Raw genomic sequence first — 19,555 nt, 5'->3', positions numbered from 1 at the left:
ATCGCTCAGGAAAGTCAAGTGGATTTTGCCAGCGCCATTCTGAAAACCAGTGAAGTAACTGGACGAACACGCGCCCCTGCACCAGAAGCAGGATGGAGAGTTCATCCTTCCAAACTATAAGGTGAGCTTAAACCGGGGTTTGGAGGAAGTTAGAGAGGAACGAAGGGGGGAGGGGGAAAGGGGGGAGCTAGCACACTATTCTGCAGACTGTTAATTCCCTTTCTCATCTGCAGAAGGATATTCCTACGGGCCAGGCAAGCACGATTTGGAGGTCCTGTCCAATCGGTGTTCCGGGTCCTGCGCATCACGCTAGAAGAGGCCACAGCAATCCAGACTAGACCAGCGCCCCCGTGGGAACCAGGTGTGCGTTACAGAACACAAAGACTTCCTACAAATTCCCACCCAGGCGCTATGGAAACTTCCGAAACTGACCAGTTGGCCCAATTACTGGGGGAATTACGGGCTGAAGTACACACCGCTCATCAAGAGACTAGTGCCCTCAGGAGGGAAGTGATTGTAATAAAGGATAGAGCTGATGACCTGGCTAAACAGCTTTTGCAAGGTCAAGCTGGACAAACTCCTTTACCCGGTTCCGAGGGGAACCCCGCTCCTGTGGTTTCCAGTAACCCAGTGCAGATTAATCTACCTGGAAACATGCCGCTGGCCCCACCTGAATGGTTTGCTGGGGACCCCAAACGATTCGCTGTATTCATGAATCAGTGTCGTTTGCACTTCCTATGCAGACCTGGGGCCTTCCCTAATGATCAGACCAAGGTAGCCTTTGTGTTGTCATATCTCAGCGGCTGTGCTGCCGATTGGTCAGTCCCACTGGTAACTCAAGATGACCCGATTCTTCGTGATTTTCAAGGATTTCAAACAAGCATGGAAAGGTTATTTGCTCAACACTCCCATGGACAGGCTCTGGATGACGAACTTCTATCACTGCGACAGGGCAATCAAGACGTTATATCCTACATTGCAACCTTCAATAGACTAATTGTGGAAACTGGTTGGCCAGAGGATAAAAGACTCACGTTATTCTATCGAGGTCTACGCGGAGAACTTAAAGATGTCCTGGCACAAGTTATAAATCCGCCCCAAGAATGCTCTGAATATATAGACTTAGTGGTCCAATTGGATCACAGGCTGCAAAACAGAAAAGCAGATCGGTCCAAGTTTGAAACCTGGGTGTTGGCCAAGACCCACGCTAACCCCAAGGGGGCTGATGCCTCGGAGCCTGTGCAAATCGGAGGTGTTAAAGGACCCCTAACTCAAAAAGAACGGGAAAGAAGACGACAGATGCAATTATGCCTTTATTGTGGGTCCTCTGGACACTTTCTACGAGATTGCCTGGTTAAGCCGCCCAAGAAGGTGGTAGGAGCCGCTGATAAAATCCATGGAAACTCTATATCGGGAAACGACCACGCCCGGCAAGCGTAGGGGTCAGCTTGCCGAGTTTGAAAACTAACTCTCAGACGTCGCATTTCATTGTGCCAATGGTCCTCGTAGATCCGGAACAGCCTAAACGGTTGCATGCTATAAAGGCATACATCAATAGCGGGGCTATGGGAAACTATGTGGATCGAGAATTGGTCTCTAGGATAAACCTCCCTCTGCGTCCTAAAACCAACAAAGATGTCATCACCACAGTAGATGGAACCGAAATTGCCTCTGGACCGGTAACACATTCCACAGCTGAGGTGACACTTGTAGGTCCGGATGGCCATCGGGAGGCAGTTGTGTTTGATGTAATCAAGGCTCCACAGTTTCAGCTTATTCTCGGAATCCCTTGGTTAGAGACACATAATCATCAAATTGATTGGCGAGCGAAGAGAATAACCTTCCCGGATTGTGCACAAACCTGCAACCCAGAAAATCCAAAGATTAATCTAGCATCAGTAACCTCTGTCCCCGTGCAACTACCTCCAGAGTACCAAGACTTTCAGGACGTCTTCCAAAAGGAACAGGCCAACATGTTACCTCCCCACAGATCGTACGATTGCCAAATCGATCTGGTGCCCGGTGCACAACCCCCTTGTAGCAGGATTTACGCCCTTACTGAACCAGAGAATCTGCATTTGAGACAATATTTAGATCAATACCCGCCAATGGTTTCATTTGCCCGTCAAAGTCCCCGGCATCCTCAGCTTTGTTTTTCGTGCCTAAAAAAGAAGGCAACCTTAGAACTTGTATCGATTACCGTGCATTGAACCAGATAATTGTTAAAAATCGTTACCCTCTGCCTCTGATCCCTGAACTCCTTGACCAGGTGAAGGACGCTTGCGTATACACCAAGTTAGATCTCTGGGGGGCTTATCATCTGGTACGAGTAAAAGAAGGCGACGAATGGGAAACGGCCTTCCGTACAAAATATGGACTATTCGAATACCAGGTGATGCCTTTCGGGTTGTGCAACGCGCCTGCAGCCTTCCAATTCTTCATGAACGATGTCCTTCGGGAACTCATCGATGTCTGTGTTGTCGTGTATATCGATGACATTCTTGTGTACTCCTCTTCAGAATCTGATCACAGAAAGCATGTCAGGACCGTCCTAGAGAAACTGCGCCAGCACAAACTGTTTGCCAAGCTGGAAAAATGTGTTTTCCATACCACCGAGATTGAGTTTCTCAGATTCATCCTGACACCTAAAGGGGTCCGAATGGATTCACGGAAAGTGGATGCCATCCTCAAATGGCTGGCCATCACCTAGTTCGGTGAAAGGTGACCAAAGCATGCTTGGTTTTGCCAACTTTTATCGCAGGTTTATCCCGGAGTTTTCACGTGTGGTGCAACCCATCACTGCACTCTTGCGAAAAAATAAACGTTTTGAATGGACCGAGGAAGCCGAACAGGCCTTTCAGGAGTTGAAAGCTAAGTTCACGTCCGCACCTATTTTGAAGCACCCGCATCCCGATCTCCCATATATAGTCGAAACCGACGCGTCCAGCTTAGCCATGGGAGCTGTCCTGTCTCAGAGAGACCCTGAAACCAACCAACTGCACCCCGTAGCATTTTTGTCCAGAAAGTTCTCGCCGCCGGAGATAAATTATGCTATCACCGATAAGGAACTATTAGCCATTAAGTCAGCCTTCAAGGCTTGGCGGCATTATCTCCTCGGCGCCCGGCATACCATCACCGTGATCACTGATCACCGAAATTTACAATATTTAAAAACTGCCAAGGGTCAATCGTCTCGACAGCTCCGATGGGCTTTGTTCTTTGCTGAGTTCGATTTTGTAATCACCTACCGCCCCGGCTATAAGAATGGTAAGGCGGACGCTCTATCCCGAATTGGAATGGAAGAAATAGACACAAACTCAGAACCTGTGCCGATAATTCCCAAACAAAGAATTTTGGGGATAACCACTTTACAAACCCTTGAAGCACGAGTGAAACAATTCCTGGACTCTTCAGCCTTGCACGATTGGATCAAAAGGGGGTTTAACTTTTCAGTCAAGGATGGCTTACCTTACTTCCAAGGACGCTTATTTTTGCCATAAAAGGAATTGGAAGAACTGGTTATTTCCCGTCATCATGATACCCTGATGGAAGGACATCCTGGCATTGCCAAAACAGAGGAAAAGGTTAAACGACAATTCTGGTGGCCTTCCTGGTGAAAGGATATTAAATCTTTCGTGATGTCCTGTGGAGTTTGTGCCCAAAACAAAGGTCAAAAGACAAGACCCGCCGGTCTTCTTCAGCCCTTAGACATTCCACCAGCACCTTGGCACACCCTGTCACTAGATTTTATCACGGACCTGCCCTCTTGTAATGGTTACAATACTATTCTGGTCGTGGTGGATTTATTTTCCAAAATGGCCCACTTTATTCCGTTTAAAGGATTACCTTCAGCCTTTGTTCTTGCCAAAGAATTCCTCGAAAATATCATCCGTTTGCATGGATTCCCGTCCATACTAGTCTCCGATCGGGGAAGCCAGTTTATTTCTCATTTTTGGAAAAAGTGTTGTCAACTGGCACAAATCGACGTAAGACTCTCGACCAGCCACCACCCACAGACCGATGGTCAGACGGAGAGAATGAAATGGACCCTTGAACAATATCAATGATGTATGTTGCACCAATCGGAGGGTAATTGGAAGGATTTTATGGGTGGCAGAATATGCATACAATAACTCGATACACTCTGGAACTGGTCAGAGCCCCTTTTATACCCTATATGGACATCACCCTCGTACTTTAGACTTGGACTCACCTCTGAGCCTTGAAATGCCCGCAGTGGATCATTTGCATTCTACGATTACTGAAGCCTTCAAGGATGTAACTGCACATTTGCAACATGCGAAAGGGAAATACAAAAAGAATGCGGATCTGCATCGAAGAGAGGCGCCTCCATACCAAATAGGGGATCAAGTATGGTTGGCTACCAAACACCTATCACTCAAGGGGCCTCAAACTTTTAATCCAAGGTATTTAGGCCCTTACTCGATCAAAGCTATAATCATCCCAGTGGCAGTCAAGCTTGATCTACCAGCTAACATGCAGATTCACCCCGTTTTTCATGTGTCACTTTTGAAACCAGTGCACCCAGGAACCAGATTAACAAAGCCACCAGAACCGATTCAGATAGATGGGGAGCCTGAATTCGAGGTGAAGAACATTTTGGATTCTAAGATCTCAAAATCAAAACTTTTCTATCTAATTGATTGGAAAGGGTACGGGCCTCAGGAAAGGTCTTGGGAACCCAGTGATCACGTACATGCACCTCGGCTGGTAAAAAGGTTCCATCGGAATTTCCCAAACAAACCGAAACCTCCAGAAGGAACGACCTTGGGAGGGGCCTTGGGTGGGAGTGCTGTCATGATGCCTACCCCCGGAGCACCAGGCCAGGCCCAGCACCCCCGGAAGCAGGCATCATGCCCTCGGGTAAAAGCCCAGCGGCCCCTTATAGGGGCTCTTTGGACTCAGTCCTGGCGCCTTTGGTGCCAGGCTCATGTTGGACATCAGTCCTGGCACCATAGGCGCCAGGCTCATAAAGGGAGGTGTTTTGTTCACTTACCTGATGCAGACCATGCTGCACACTTCAGGCCTCCCTGAGACCTGAAAGGGACTATTTGTTCATAGGGACTATTTTTTCACTCGGGCGTGGCCAGGGAAGGATACATACCTAGTTGGGGAAGGATACATACCTGGGACTTCTTTGGAGGCTATTTAAGCCACGCCCAGACAGCAGCTCATGCTTCGCGTTGTTCTGCTTCCTGCAGCTTAACGCTCACCGTGTCTGCTCCTGCTCCTGGGCTCCAGCCACGCCTGCCTCGAACCTGGAAGACCTGCAAGGAAGGAAGAGAAGAGAAAGGTGAAAACCAAGGACTATTTCAAACTTCTTACCTGCATCCGGAATCTTCTCGCCAGCATCCCTGAAGAAAGACTTCCATTTAAAAGCATTGCGTTGCTCGCTGCAGCGCCACGCTTCACTCACCTGTCCTCGAGACATCTCCCGGCTCCATCGCGGCTGTCAGCATCGGACGCCACATCTCTGCACCTAGGGGAGAGAGGAAGAAACAAAAGGTGAGCAGAAGGAACACAGAAGGAAAGCCTGATTTACAGCCATAATACTTACCGGCTTTTCTTCCACATTTCGGGTCGGCGCCGCCCCGTTGGCAGGTACCGTACCCCGGCCCCTATGGGGAAAGGACAAGAGACATTTCTGGGGAATGATAGGGACATTTAGAGGGATCGCCCTCATCACTACTCACCTCGGCAGTTTAACCCCTCGACGCATCGCCTTCATTCTGCACCTGAAATAAAGGACAGATCATAGGTTAGAAAGACAACATAAAGGGGGCCTAACTTGAACTTTGAACTTTCATACTTACGGCGCATCGCTCAGGAAAGTCAAGTGGATTTTGCCAGCGCCATTCTGAAAACCAGTGAAGTAACTGGACGAACACGTGCCTCTGCACCAGAAGCAGGATGGAGAGTTCATCCTTCCAAACTATAAGGTGAGCTTAAACCGGGTTTGGAGGAAGTTAGAGAGGAACGAAGGGGAAGGGGGAAAGGGGGGAGCTAGCACACTATTCTGCAGACTGTTAATCCCCTTTCTCATCTGCAGAAGGATATTCCTACGGGCCAGGCAAGCACGATTTGGAGGTCCTGTCCAATCGGTGTTCCGGGTCCTGCGCATCACGCTAGAAGAGGCCACAGCAATCCAGACTAGACCAGTGCCCCCGTGGGAACCAGGTGAGCGTTACACCACCCCTGCTGGAATAGAAGACTCCCGACTGGGATACCATCGCTCCACAGCCCAGCCCCCGGACCCAGTTGCCCACCCACACGGACCTCTGGGGTTACCATGTCAGACACAACACCATCTGGCACCACTGGCAACCCCCAGCCAGAGAGGCAGAGGTCCACCAGCTTCAGTGCCAGGGAAGTTGGTGTCCTGGTGAAGCAAGTCCTGGGGCAGTATGATGCCCTCTTTGGAAGTTTGCGTGCCGACAATTAAGGACGGAAGAGGATCTGGATGGACATCGTGACTGCCATCAAGGAGGAGGGGGTGGCAGTCTGCGAGATCAAACATATCCGGAAGTGCTGGGAGGACTTCAGGTCCAGGACCCTCATCAAGGCCCAGCGCCTCTTGAAGGTAGCGGATGCCAAGGGGTGCCGGGTCCACCTGACCGACAAACAATTGAGGGTCCTGGAAAGCATACGCCCAGCGCTCCACGTCCAGGTCCTTGAGAGGCAGACCCATCTGGAGTCGAGCGGTAAGTGTACATGCATACTGATTGGACGCTGTGCGTGTTGTGGTGTGCCAGTAGTGTGCAGGTTGCACATATGTCTTTGTAGGGACATGTATGGCCTCATATGTACAGGGACGTGAACCTGCCAAATGTGATTCCTCTCAAGTGTGCGACACATCGATGGTGTATGTGTTGGTAAGCATGCTGTGCAAATGTATGTGTGGGTGCACACATGTAAAGAATTATGAGTATGTACTGTGGCATGGTTGTGGTGTCACACATGGATGCTGGTTCATGCTGCATGTATCTGCACTATGCATATGTGCATGTGGCTGTATTTGACAAGTGTGCAACTGTGATGCAACATGGATGCATGTGACACTGACATGTATAAGGCTGAATGCGAGATGTGAGATGGATGGTGATCTCATCACTGCGACAATTGGTGGAGATGACAGTCTGGTGGCGTGTGTGGATGTGTGCATGTGTTGTGCACTCCCCATGTTTCATGTGACGTCAAGCTCACCTTCGGCTGCTTGTGCTGTTGTTTGTGTATGGATGGTGCTGCCTGGTGCAATATTCCTGTTGATTTGCTCATGTGTGTGAGTTGAAATGACATGTGTGTTGGGGAGTGTGATGCCATGTCTGTAGTTTTACACTGCTACTCATGTACAACTGTCATGTGTGTATCAGTCCATTGTACAGTGCCCTGATGCCTGTGTTCTATCTCTCCCTGTCTGCAGCGTCAACTGATGAAGAGGGCGGAGAGGGTGCTGTGGAGCAAAGCAGCAGGGATTGCACCACCAGCCGGAGATGCAAGGCCCAGCTCCCCTCCCACGTTGTCATCTCATTGGGGAGTGAAGAGTCTGGTGCAGCATCCCAGGCCGCAGCTGCCGAGGGTAGGTCCAAGAGGCGGAGGTCAGAGGTGGACTCCTCAGCAGCAGAAGGGGCAGCTGAGACCCCACAAGGTCCGACAGAGGAAGATGGCATGGAGTCATCCAGGTTGGTGGGGGGTTTGGTGGAGGAGGAGGCCGTGGAAGGGACAAACACGGGGTCTGGAGGTGGGGATTCCACTGGTGCTAGTGGTGCAGTGCAGGGGCAGGGACACCGATCCTGTGACTACATTATCCTGCACCAGCAGGGATGCCTACGTTCAGACCCGTTTTCAGGGAGGGGATGAGAGCACAACAACTGGCCTTCCTCTCCCTGCAGACGTGGCAATCCGGGACCGGGTTGAGCCTGTCCTGGCTGGGATGGTGTTGCGTCAACGGGGTATGCAAGGTGACCTGCAGTGTTTTCGTGAAGACACTGCACGTCATCTCGGATGCCTCGTTGACCGCGTTGACCTACTGGGACGGGTCACCAGGGCTGGATTCCTCCGTATGCTGGACCTTATTCCAACCCCCTCCTCTCCTGGATCCTCTATGCGCCAATCATCCTCCATGCCATCTTCCCACCCATGTATCACCTGGGTACCCTGCGGAGCTGCCTCTGACCCAGCGGCCAGGCTGGTAGAGGACACATCCCTGCCACAGTCGGGAGTTGGACGCCCAGCTGGGTGGCCACCACAACTGCACCCCAGCCGGAGGAGGACGTGCAGGCAGCAAGAGCCAGGGCACAGGCACAGCAGCAGCAGCAACAAGGTGGGAGCGATGATGGCTCGGGGCCATCAACATCCGAGGGGCAGTCATCGGCCACAGGGTAGGAGGACCCAGGATTGGGAGTGTCTTCCGTGTGGCAGCGGTTGGGCCAGGCGATAGATGCGGAGCGGCAGCGGGCGGAAGAGGCACGGCTCACAATGGTCAGGGCGGAGACCTCCATGTGGAGGGCGCTGAGGCAGGCCGAGTGCCTCGAGGCAATTCGCAGGTAGTTGGAGTTGAACATGGCATTGTCCATGCGAACCCTTGGGGCCATGGAAGAGGACCATCTCCAGGACATAGAGCAGGAATTTGATGATGCCCTGGCCCGGGAAATTGGAAAGTGAGCCGTCGGACTACCCCGCCGCCATTGTATATAGTTTTTAGTGTTGGTTTCATTTTTGTTTTGCTTTATTTTGGGGTGATTGGACTATGCCCCACACTTTTGTATATAGTTATTTCTTAGGTTTGTTTGTTTGTTTGTTTATTTATTTGTATAGCGCTCTTGACCCAGGGGTATATGTGCGCTTTGAGCATCTGGTTACAGGCAACAGTAGGGAACAATAGTACAACAGTAATGTGGCATATAAAGGTTGACAAGAAGGCAGTTAGTGCATAGATAATAATAGGCAAACACAATAAGAAACATTTGAGCATTGGGTATGCATACATACATGGTTGGTTATTTGTTGAGTAACCAGGTGATGACCTTAGTTCTGAAGGTTTGGAAGGTAGGTGTGGATTTGATATCCAGTGGAATGGTGTTCCAAAGTTGTGAGGCCAGAGCTGGGAAGCTGGATCCACCAGCTCTTTTGAGGGAGTATTTGGGCACCGTCAGTTGTAGTGTGTTAGACGATCTAGTGGTTCTAGTGTTCTGTCTTAATGTAAATTTGTTAGTGAGATAGGGCGGGGCTAGGTGGTTAAGAGCTTTGTATGTAACGCATATGGTTTTTAAGTCTATTTTTTGTTGGATGGAGAGCCATTTGCATGCAATTCTTGTAGCAGAGATATGTTCTCTTCTGGGAAGATTTAGGGCTGCACGGAGTGCATTATTTTGTAAGACTTGCAATTTATTGATTACTGTTTTATTGGCACCTACATAGAGGCTATTACAGTAGTCCAGGTTGGATTGAATGAGTGCTCTGGCTAAAGTGTGGCAGTTGTTGGGGGAGATCAATGGTCTGCAGGCCCTAATTAATTTACCAGTGTAGGCAGTGGCTGAGGCAGTCATATTAATTTCTTTGGCTAGGTTGGTATTCGTGTCTAAATAGAAACCGAGGGTTTTTACACTTTGGCGATGGGTATGGTGTTACCGTCAATGGTAAAGCTGGTGTAACCGGGACAGAGTTTACGGATGGTGTTGGGTGAGCCGACAAGAAGCAGTTCGGTCTTATCATTATTCAGGCAGAGCCCATGTGTGGCCATCCATGGCTGAATGATGGAGAAGACTTCATTGATCCATTTGGCGTCCACGTTGTAATTACCGGATAGAGTGAGGAGTAGCTCGGTGTCATCTGCGTAGTTCGTGTAGGTGACACCCAGATTGTCCAGCTTGTCAAATAGGGGCTTTGTAAATATATTGTACAAAGTAGGTGAGACACAGGATCCTTGTGGGACACCGCAGGTAATGGGGATAGGGTCAGCCTCTGCTAGGGGTGAGAAAACCCGCATTGTCCTATTGTCCAGGAAGGATTGGATCCATGTGACCGCAGAGTGGGAGAAGTGTGCTGCCGATGACAGATGGTTGCACAGGATGTTGTGGTCGACCAGGTCAAAGGCAGCGGAGAGGTCGAGGAGAAGAAGGATGGCAGCCTTACCTTTATCTTTGAGTTCGTCTATCTGGCATTTGAGATCAACAAGGGCCGTTTCTGTCCCGTGTTGTGGTCGAAAGCCAGATTGGCGAGATCATAGTAAATGATTTGTCTTGAGGTAATCCTGGATTTGTAAATAGGCCACTCTATCAAGAATTTTTAGTAAGAATGGGACGGTGGTAATGGGTCTATAATTCGTGGGTATGTCAGGGTCGAGAGTGTTTTTTTTTAGTAGTGGTAGGACCCAGGATTGTTTCAGATTACTGGGGACCAAGTTATTGGAGAAAGACAGGTTTATTAATTTAGTAATGAACGGGGAGAGATCCCTAGCTGCATCTTTTATGATCTGTGCGGGGCAACTATCCCCCTTGCAGTTCGAGGGTTTCAAGTATGCTATAATTTTCTGTACCTCCGGTATGGATACCTTTTTGAAGGTAAAGCCTGAGCTAGTGGCGGTAGGTGGAAGAGGGGTGGGACTGGAAGTAGGACCAGGAGTGAGTTGTTGTCGTTTGTTGTCAATTTTAGTTTGGAGCCCTGAAATTTTGTTAGCAAGGGCATTCTGGATCCCTGTGCACCAAGGTTTATTCTTAGTGCAAAGACAGTGGGAGGAGTGGGGTTTTCTAATTCCTTTAGTATGTTAAAGAGCTCCTTTGTGCTGGAGCTTGCCTGGGAAATCCTGGAGTTGAGAGATTCTTTCTTAGCGCGTGTGATCTCATTTTTGTAGAGAGTGGAGATATTGCTGAGATTAGTTCTGTTATTTACTGAAGGCACTGATTTCCATAGTGCTTCGAGTTTATTTTTTGTTGACGGAGAGTTTTAAGCTCCGGGGTGTACCATGTATTCCGGTGCGCTTTAGGTTTCCCTTTGCGCAATTTCAGTGGGGCAATGATGTCGATGGCTTTGGCCATGGAATCGTTGTAGACGTTGACCAATTGGTTCAAGTCAGTTGTGGCTGGTAATGCGTTCAGAGTAGGGATCACCAAGGGTATTAAGGTTTCCGCTGTGATGTTGCTCTTTTTCCTAGTTGAACAGGCAGGTGCAATAATAGGTCTTTTATGCGCTAAGTTGCTGGTATTAATGTCAAATGGGAGGAAGTAGTGGTCGGTCCAAATGAGCTGTGTGGGATCTTTCAAGGTAATGTTGCAGTTAAGGGCAGTAATCCAGTCAAGGATTCTGCCCTTCGAGTGGGTGGGTTTGGAGCAGAGTTGTTGGAGGCCATACTCCTCTAATGCCGTGGCCAGGGCAATGGCTGGGGTGTCAAGAGGGTCATTAAATCCAAGGTAGTTTGTTTGATGGGTTTCATTTCTTTTGTTGGGCTCATGGACCCTTTAAACATTCATTGTACATAGTTGAACATTGGATTTGTGGGAATTTTTTTTTTTTAAATCACCATGGATCAATGGATATTACATTTTACGTTTCCTTTTGATTTGCTTTGGTGGACGGAGAGTTTGGACGAATATTCTTTTGGATTTCTTTGGATTGGTTCTACATTTCATTTTAGTATGTTTTGGACATGCATTTCATTTCATGTTTGACATTTTTTTATGGTTTCTTTTTATTACATTCTTTTTGTTAATAATACATTTTCATATTTTACTTCCATGTGTGTGTGTGTGACGGACATGTGTTGATGTACAGAGTTGATTTTTGGTTTGTGTCATGAGATAGGCATGTCAGTGTGGGGTGGATTGGGAAATTCATTGCATCTCAAGACTGGGGTGGCATGCTGTGGGATTTTCGTGGACATGAGGGCCATGATTGTGCATCTTTAGGACGTGTTGGGGGGACACATGAGTCAGGGCCTGCTGGCAGGTGCCCGTCAATGCTGGGTGCATGGGGGTGCTGGGGGACATGAGTCGGGGCCTGACCCTCAATGCTGGGTGGATGGGGGTGCTGCGGAACATGAGTCGGGGCCTGACCCTCAATGCTGGGTGGATGGGGGTGCTGGGGAACATTAGTCGGGGCCTGCTTGCCGGTGCACGTCAATGCTGGGTGGATGGGGGTGCTGGGGGACATTAGTCAGGGCCTGACCCTCAATGCTGGGTGGATGGGGGTGCTGGAGAACATGAGTCAGGGCCTGACCCTCAATGCTGGGTGGATGGGGGTGCTGGGGAACATGAGTCGGGGCCTGCTGGCAGGTGCCCGTCAATGCTGGGTGGATGGGTGTGCTGGGGGACATGAGTCAGGGCCTGACCCTCAATGCTGGGTGGATGGGGGTGCTGGGGGACATGAATCGGGCCTGACCCTCAATGCCGGGTGGATGGGGGTGCTGGGGAACATGAGTTGGGGCCTGACCCTCAATGCTGGGCTGATGGGCGTGCATGGGGACATGAGTTGGGGGCCTGACCCTCAATGCTGGGTGGATGGGGGTCCTGGGGGACATGAGTCGGGGCCTGACCCTCAATGCTGGGTGGATGGGGGTGCTGGGGAACATGAGTCGGGGCCTGCTGGCAGGTGCCCGTCAATGCTGGGTGCATGGGTGTGCTGGGGGACATGAGTCGGGGCCTGGCCCTCAATGCTGGGTGGATGGGGGTGCTGGGGAACATGAGTCGGGCCTGCTGGCAGGTGCCCATCAATGCTGGGTGGATGGGGGTGCTGGGGTACATAAATCGGGGCCTGACCCTCAATGCTGGGTGGATGGGGGTGCTGGGGAACATGAGTCGGGGCCTGACCGTCAATGCTGGGTGGATGGAGGTGCTGGGGAACATGAGTCGGGGCTTGACCCTCAATGCTGGGTGGATGGGGTGCTGGGTGACATGAGTCGGGGCCTGCTGGCAGGTGCCCATCAATGCTGGATGGATGGGGGTGCTGGGGAACATGAGTCGGGGCCTGACCCTCAAAGCTGGGTGGATGGGGGTGCTGCGGAACATGAGTCGGGGCCTGACCCTCAATGCTGTGTGGATGGGGGTGCTGGGGAACATGAGTCGGGGCCTGCTGGCAGGTGCCCGTCAATGCTGGGTGGATGGGGTGCTGGGGGACATGAGTCAGGGCCTGACCCTCAATGCTAGGTGGATGGGGGTGCTTGGGAACATGAGTCGGGGCCTGACCCTCAATGCTTGGTGGATGGGGGTGCTGGGGAACATGAGTCGGGGCCTGCTGGCAGGGGCCCGTCAATGCTGGGTGCATGGGGGTGCTGGGGGACATGAGTCAGGGCCTGACCCTCAATGCTGGGTGGATGGGGGTGCTGGGGAACATGAGTCAGGGCCTGCTGGCAGGTGCCCGTCAATGCTGGGTGGATGGGGGAGCTGGGGACATGAGTCGGGCCTGACCCTCAATGCTGGGTGGATGGAGGAGCTGGGGAACATGAGTCGGGGCCTGACCCTCAATGCTGGGTGGATGGGGGTGCAGGGGGACATGAGTCCGGGCCTGACCCTCAATGCTGGGTGGATGGGTGTGCTGGGGGACATGAGTCGGGGCCTGACCCTCAATGCTGGGTGGATGGGGGTGCTGGGGAACATGAGTCAGGGCCTGCTGGCAGCTTGCAATATGGAGGCAGCAACTACATATGATACTTTGAAGCATTCTCCTGAATAATGTCTAGCATATATGAGTATGACGTTCCGATTAATGATGTATTATGAATGACACAAACATTTGTATCAGATATTTATCCCACTGGTTGCTTTATAGTCTATATAAGGGATTTCCGGTAGTAACCATGCGGAAGAATTGACCGGGAACCCTCCTCAGTAGAGAATAAAATGTTTTTGAAGGATCCGTAGAACCCTTTACTTCTTGATAGATGAATGCTTTGAAATGCTGGAGAACTTAATTCGATCTCTCTATGTCATTGCAAGTGTCTGAACGTAGTATGTGCCCAGGTATCTGGGCTCTGTATCTTCTTGAGCAAAGACAATCAGCTACATTTACAGTGACTAAAATAGGAAATAATATGGGGTAAACATAGGATATACATAATGAAATAATTTCTGCATTTTGCTTCTCTTTCAACTTCCACTCCTTGATCAAGTTGTTTGTGGGGTTCGGAGTCTCTTATGTTTAGAAAGACTTGTTAACCCTCGGTTGAACAAAAGGTATTTTCTTCTGAATTTCTTTCAGGCAGTGGTTTCCAATTCGTTTACCTATCTGGGCTTTTAGCTTGACAAGATGTGCTCTCTCCAAACTTTGTTAGTGATGTGGTCAGGATACACAGCTATACTCTCGATATCAGTGTTGCCCTCCATGCCCACACAGTTAGTTTGTGACCAGTCTCAGTCTGTGTTGGCTTTTAAAAATAAAGATTTTTACCTAACAGAACGGGGAGCTGTGGAGGGGTGACAACTTTTCCTGTTTTCAGAAAACCTTTCCAACTTTACCTGTTTTAAGAGACCCGGGATAATGTAATCATAGTTGTGTTTTATTGGTCAGTCTGCTTGGAGTGTGGTGAGGAATGATTTATCATGGGGAGGAGTGGACGACGAGTAGAGAGATCGAGACTATGGTCAAAGCTTGAGGCTTGGGATTGCCCTACTGCCCTTTTGGACCCAATTAAGGCACTACATACCGACACCAGCAAGATAATTTGCCTTGACCACAAGGGACTACTTTCAGCCCAGATTCCAACATCTCGAGGTGTGAAGCAAGGGTGCCCATTGGCTCCGGCCCTCTTCCTGGCATTTATGGGTGATATCAAAGACTCTGATGCAGAAATACGAGCATTTCCGCCGAAGCTATGCAAACTTGAGATCACAAGGCTACTCTATGCAGACAATCTAGTCTTGCTAGACCATACACCGATTGGGCTACAACGCCAACTAACCAACTTGAAAAGTTACATCCAGGAAAACGACTTGGAAATTAACGAAAGGAAAAAAAAAATTTTTGACTCTTGAAGCAACTACAAGAAAGAGAGACAAAACGTGCCTAACCCTCAAAGGCACTCCAATTGAAAAAGTACTAGATTTCAAATATTTGGGGGTTATACTAGATGGCACAAAGCAAGATCGTGCAATGCAAGAGTCATTAAGATCTAAAGTCAACAAATTGGCGGCACAAAGCAGAGACATAGATAAAAAATTTGGCAGGTACTCAATGGTCCCAGTATGGGAGTTCTACAAAAAAAGTACACCTACATTAATATACGGAAGTGACGCCATGTTAAACCTACCGCCGAACATCTGGTCAAAACTGGAAGCAATATTTTAGAGGAAAGTCCTCAGTTTGCCAAATTCTACTCTGGCTGCTTCCATTCACTGAGAACTAAGTTTGCCCTAATTGAAAGGAGCAGTAAAACAGTCTACATTGATGTTATAAAGGAAGTGTTGGATGGCAAACCCCCGTCGATTTACAACTTAATAAATCAAGAAATTGAGTCAAACGGCAGAAAAAGGCTATCTCTGTGGAAGAGAGAGAACACAGAAGTGCTTGAATCAATAGAATGTGATGAAGACACACTGATTGGTAACCAGAGAAAAATCCTAAAAAAACTGAAAGATCAAGACTGGATAGCCACGCTGGAAGAGTCAGGAAAAAGTAAAAAAAACATCACACCTCCCGATCAACACAAAGAAATTAAACAAGCTCCAGCAATACATCAAAAAGTTCCCAAGTAAAAAGAGGAGAGACTTGCTTTTGCGTGCCCGGTTAAACTTGCTCTCAACTAACAAGATCTTGGCCATCAGAGGCAAGTCCCCTTCGAACCAGTGCGGCTTTTGCAACACAACAGAAAAAGAAACCACCCAACACCTACTTCTAAAATGTTCCAGCAACTAACAGATAAGAGAACAATACCTAAAACACATCTTCTCTGACTTAATTTTGTCAGACGAACCGACATGTCGGGCCTGATTGATTGGTGGCGACAAGGCACAGTGGCTACTAGCAACCTATAAAATTCTTCAAATCATCAACCTTGCGACAAACTAGCTAATCAAGAAGGCCCTCTTTAAAGAGACTTTCAGAGAAATTTTAGAGAGATAACAACAGAAATAAGATCTGAACAGGAAATTTAACGTAGCTGATTTACATTTTGTATTTTTTGATTAAATACAAATAAAAAATAAAAAATGTATCTGGGGTGTAGTTTGGTATCCAGTGTTGTGTAACATGGGATCATCATTTGCTATGTGACTGGAGGGAGACACTGATAAGACCAATGAGTGAATGACAGGCTCAGTGATTTGCCAGTTTATCTTTGAGAGTTGGGCTTCTTTCCCAATGAAACCAGATGCAGGGGTTGAGAATAGAATGGCCATTGTGCAGACCCGTCATGCTCACTCCCCTCAAGTGACTAGTTAAGTTGTTGGCTCACAGATTACAGAAGTAAGTCATCCAAGATGAGGAATTACTATGAAATTGTCAGGACATACCTGGAGAGGAATTTGGCACCAGAGAGCTAAGTCTTTTATTTATTTATGTATTTATTTATGAATAATATACGAATAGCTGAGTGGCTTTGTATAAAGAATAACAAAATACAAAATACAAAATAAATGAATACAGTGACAAAAATACAAGGCAAAGCGCATCTATACAGGCAAAAGACAGAAGAGCATAAAAGGTTATCATGCACTGCTTAAACAAGTCAGTAAAAAGTCTAATAAGATCGTACATATGAATCAGTTAAAAAGCAACCTAACATTTTCAAAATGTCCACACATTTCTAATAAGACTTTACCATGTAAAATATCAGGTTATGATGGTTGCCTTCAATAAAAATAAAATAGACCAAAGCCGCAGCATATCGGTACAATCATAAGAATGGTTATAAGAGAGGATGTAGCTTTGCCCAATTAACGTTAGACTTTCACATTCAATTAAGAGCTGGACCAGGGTTTCTAAAACTGGGGCGCCACCATACCGGCAATGGCATTCTGATCTAACAATTCCATAGAATGCAAGTTGCTAGCGCTTCGCTAATATTAAACTTCACTAACAGTCACTGACGCATTATGATGCTATTAGAGAAGGCATCCATATATGTTGGTTTTGACAAGTGGTCAGTTCTATATTAACTATATGGGCCACGGTGACTTTTGGTGTAAAGATTTATCATATTTTGTTCCTAGCTGAACCCGGTTAACACATTTTTCAGTCGCGATTTTACCAAATACACATAGCCGGAGGATGACAGATTTATGCAGCCTACCTGCCATTTCGAATGTAGCAATATAATTGCTCCAAAAGTGCCTAAATAATTACACTTATCTAAGCGAAGGAATGCAGAGAAAAAGGTAACCATTGAAGTGCCATTACAATGAGCCTGCAAGCGCTCGCAGCACATGACAGCCCTCTGAAGTCTTTTAACCTGACAGATGTACTAGAAGGATGACAGAGATATTTAAAATTCCTTATCAAAGTGTGAGGATCCAACAGCCTCCAAAATGCTTTCAATCTCTGCAAGTTAGTTACTGGTGAGCCAAACCCTCCACATAATCCTCCACAGCCCTCCATGGGCACTACGCTTGGGTCATGTATGGTCCCCTATTGGGTACACAGGGTGGTATATGCTCAGGTCGCGTGACCCTGGCCTACCCAGGAGTGAGACTGGGAACCACCACACCCAAGGCGCTAAAGCAATTATGCTTGTTTGGACTCTCCTGAGAATTATGCAGTAACCACAGACGTGTCTTGAATTACCCAGTCACCTGCCATGGGCTATGACCAAGGAATCAAAAAATGGGACCTCTGACACCTACAACAAAGCCTCTGGAAGAAGGACCGTCCAACCAGGCAAACACGACATACTCTGCACCAGCCAGAGAATCTCTCTCGGAGATCCACTACCACGACCCACCTGGACAGACATTGCCAGCTCATCCGGATAGGGAAAGTAGCTAGTAACATGGGCCTCCTACCAGTAAGCACAGACACTCACTCCTACCAATATGCTCATTTTCCACTTTACACAAACAAACAATAGAATGCAGCTATACCCCTCAATCAATTTCAGCCTACCTGCACACATACCTACATTTCTCCTTAAACAGCTCAACCATTTGTTAGAACGCAGCTATACCCCAATCGCTATCGGCCTAGCTGCACACAATCTCTTACAAAGGTCCCATGGCAGCCAGAATTCAGACTCAGAGGCCAACTACCTTGCTGCACACATTCCACTGATCTCTCACAACCACTGCAGCTGGCATTAGAATGCGGCCACCTCCGCACAAACCGCACTGGCTGCACATATACCGAATTCCCCCTAGCATTATAGGTTGCTCTTCTCATTCCACTGTCCTGGACTACGGACCCCAATGGCTTTCAACCCACATCGCTTTGAGATCATACCAATGATACATAAGGCACTATACAAATACACAATAACATAACATAACAAAGGTTGTACACTGCAAGGAGAGATCAACCAACATCATTCATAGTAATCCCTAAGAGGTGCATCAGTATTTCCCTGATGGGGATTATGATCATGCATTCTCAATGGTCTTTGCCTGGATCACTACACATAGTTTCATATAGCATTATCCCTCATAGGAGGGGGCATTGCATAGATGATGCCTGGGTGCTAATGGCTCTCCAGACAAAGGAAACCTGTTCACAAAACATGGCTGGGCACCTGATGGACCCCAAAGGTGCTATGAACAGAGTTTCGCTGTGAGGAGGAATCGCTCTTCATTCATTGTAGAAGGGTTGCACACTAGTGCTCCCTTTTGTGTCAAGTAGTTACCACTGGCCCTTCCTTGATTGGGAAAAAAAAACACTAGAGAATTATTTTAAAGTTAATCAGAGGTGTTTTCCTACCGTGGACCCTGGTTTTACACAGCACTTTTTCAACTGAAATGAATTAATGTGTGTTCATAAATCTTAGATCCATTTTATACTTTTTGTGCAGAAACATCAGAAATTCGAAAGCCTGACAAATTAATTATGTCTTCAATGATGCCGAGAAAGTTGTGGATATTTGTCTGTTTTATTGTTTAGTACATATTTGCCTCTGGTATTTTATTTTTTGGAAGGAGGGTATGTTCATTGTAACTCACTCCACTCCTGTGGTTCCTCTCTACCCCCATCTTTGGTAGGTGGGTGCATGTATCAACTACTTTCAGGAATATTGTTATGATGTTGGCGAGTGAGGTTCTATGTGATATTTCTTGTTAAAAGCTGAACACAAAAAAAAAACATTTTATTCAGTAGATTTGATGCGTCATTTAAAAAACTGAAATATGATATTCGGATCCCTGCACGCCCTCAGAAGGTGATTCCCCCCCCTCCCAACTCCCTCAGTTTTCCCTAGCTCCACCTTTCATCACCCACCGCCTTCCCAGCCCAACAGATTCCCCATCCTCTTCCGCATAGACACTCATGCCCTCACTCTCAAAAACACACATGCACAATACTGGAAATACACTTACCTCGCTAACCTGACTTTCCCCATCTGGCCTCGTCTGACAGCCCCTGCGCACACTGGTGTGCAGCAGGGCCATGCCAGCTTGATTTGGAAAGACCA

Source organism: Ambystoma mexicanum, chromosome 2q (assembly GCF_040938575.1).
Source record: "Ambystoma mexicanum isolate Mex_15411 chromosome 2q, UKY_AmexF1_1, whole genome shotgun sequence".
Classification (NCBI taxonomy): domain Eukaryota; kingdom Metazoa; phylum Chordata; class Amphibia; order Caudata; family Ambystomatidae; genus Ambystoma; species Ambystoma mexicanum.
Note: the sequence above shows the minus strand (reverse complement) of the source record.